The 2,850-nt window shown below is 41.7% G+C and overlaps 1 protein-coding gene across 5 annotated transcripts in view; it reads right to left on the reverse strand.

Annotated features, from left to right (window-relative positions):
• The window catches only part of RHOU (ras homolog family member U), an 18,492-nt gene that overhangs the window by 13,540 nt on the left and 2,102 nt on the right, over nt 1-2,850 (reverse strand). The window contains exon 1 of one of the 5 annotated variants that reach the window (XR_001370196.2): nt 167-337. The exons of 3 other annotated variants lie outside the window; for them this stretch is intronic. The gene's annotated coding sequence lies outside the window, so the exon portion shown is untranslated. Of the gene's footprint in view, nt 1-143; nt 338-2,850 lie in introns of those variants that run through there. One more of the 5 variants, XR_001370195.2, reaches the window with a different exon arrangement.

Genomic DNA, 2,850 nt, shown 5'->3' on the forward strand with positions numbered 1-2,850 from the left:
AGCGGCGCGGCGGGTGGCGGCTCTAGAGCGGGAGGAAGGAGTGCGGGCTCCATTGTTAACGTTCGTCTCGTGGCTCCCCCGTGGCCGGGAACCTCGGTGTCGTTGTGGTCAGATTCCTCTATAGCCCCAGCTCCTCCATTTACTTAGCGTGGTCTGGCGACCTTACTGTCCCGGGGAAGTCTGCCTATCCCTGACGCTCCCCGCCGCCTTCCTCCTCTGAGCCGTCCCCAGCCTCGTCAGGACACGAAGGCCGTGTGCAGAGTGACCGTCCGTGGGGCCGCGCCGTTAAGAGCACACCCCGCCACCACGGCAGTAGGGAGCAGTCGCTGGGCCACGCGGGCCGTTAACGCCGCAGAAGCTGTTGCGCGCGCCCTGCGTGAGCGGATGGCTTGCCCCTAACGTCACTTCTGCCCGTCTCGCAGACGAGAAAACCGAGGCCCCGAGAGTAGTTCTGCCTTTGGGTTCCACGCTAGAAAGTGGCAGTGCGGCGCAGAGGGGAGCCCCCAGCCGACGCCCCGAAGGCAGGGATAAGCCAGTACGATAAACTCAGACTTGAGTGCAGTCTGGGCACCGGTCAGAAGTGGATTTATCGATTCGCCAGAAGCCTGAATCCAGAGCCCCTCACTGGCAAGGAAAACCTTCCAAGGCGCCTGGGGCCTGTAATGAGCACATGGAGATGAGGACTTGTACATTTTTAAATATACATACGTATAGAGATACACACATACATACATACCACGTTATACATATATATAGATATATACACATACATACCACGTTATACATATGTAGATATACACATATCACGTTATACATATATAGAGATACACACATACATACATACCACGTTATACATATGTAGATATACACATATCACGTTATACATATATAGAGATACACATATACATACATACCACGTTATACATATGGAGATACACACATACACACATACCGTGTTATACATATATATACACACATACATACAACGTTATACATATATATACACACATACCACGTTATACATATATAGAGATACACACATACCGTGTTATACATATTTAGAGATACACACATACCACGTTATACATATATAGAGATACACACATACATTATACATATATAGAGATACACACATACCACATTATACATATATAGAGATACATACACACATACCACGTTATACATATATAGAGATACACACACACATACCACGTTATACATGTATATACACACATACATACAACGTTATACATATATAGAGACACACATACACACATACTGTGTTATACATATATATACACACATACATACATACATTATACATATAGAGATACACACATACACACATACTGCATTATACGTATATATACACACATACATAACATACCACGTTATACATATAGAGAGATACACACACACCACGTTATACATATAGAGAGATACACACACACCACGTTATACATATAGAGAGATACACACACACCACGTTATACATATAGAGAGATACACACACACCACGTTATACATATAGAGAGATACACACACACCACGTTATACATATAGAGAGATACACACACACCACGTTATACATATAGAGAGATACACACACACCACGTTATACATATAGAGAGATACACACACACCACGTTATACATATAGAGAGATACACACACACCACGTTATACATATAGAGAGATACACACACACCACGTTATACATATAGATACACACACATACCACGTTATATATATAGATACACACACATACCACGTTATACATATATATAGATACACACACACACCACGTTATACATATATATAGATACATACACATACCACGTTATACATATATATAGATACACACACATACCACGTTATACATACATATAGATACACACACCACGTTATACATACATATAGATACACACACACCACGTTATACATACATATAGATACACACACCATGTTATACATATATATAGATACACACACCATGTTATACATATATATAGATACACACACACCACGTTACACATACATATAGATACACACACATACTGCATTATACATATATATAGATACATACACATACCATGTTATACATATATATAGATAGACACACACCACGTTATACATATATATAGATACACACACACCACGTTATACATATATATAGATATACATACACCACGTTATACATATATATAGATACACTCACACCACGCTATACATATATATAGATACACACACACCACGTTATACATATATATAGATATACACACACATACCACGTTATACATCGCCGCTAAGCCTGTGTATAGAGATATATACATACATTTTTTAAAATTGCCAGAGGGCTCATGCTCCCGAGAGTCAGAGAAGCCTGGGAGACAAATCTGCTCCCACACTTGCTCATAACCTTCCCCGAGGCAAGACCCTGCCTTCTCTAAAGGTATACCCCCAGCACAGTACTCACATTTGCTAAGAATTTTTTTCCCAAAAGTTATTTTACCTGTTCCACCACTAAAATATTGACTACAGTGAATTCATAGCTTTTTTCGGGAGGGGGGAGTTTTTTGCTATAGTGCATGCACTCGCCAGAAAGAGAGACAGAAGCGAGAAGTCACCCCCTGGGGGGATGGCCACACCACATTCCCTTCTCCTCTATTCTCCTCTCGGGCTCTTGGGCACACATGCACATCGCCTGGCATGAGTTTAAACCACCGAGTCCGGGACTCAAACCATAGTCAACTACATGGGAGTCCAGCGACATAGCCATTATGCCATCTGCTGGTCCCGAATTAACAGCTTTTTTTTTTTTTTTTTTTTTGGGAGTTTTTTGCATAGGGGG

This window comes from Tupaia chinensis, unplaced genomic scaffold, assembly GCF_000334495.1.
Source record: "Tupaia chinensis unplaced genomic scaffold, TupChi_1.0 Scaffold000161_3, whole genome shotgun sequence".
Taxonomy (NCBI): Eukaryota; Metazoa; Chordata; class Mammalia; order Scandentia; family Tupaiidae; genus Tupaia; species Tupaia belangeri.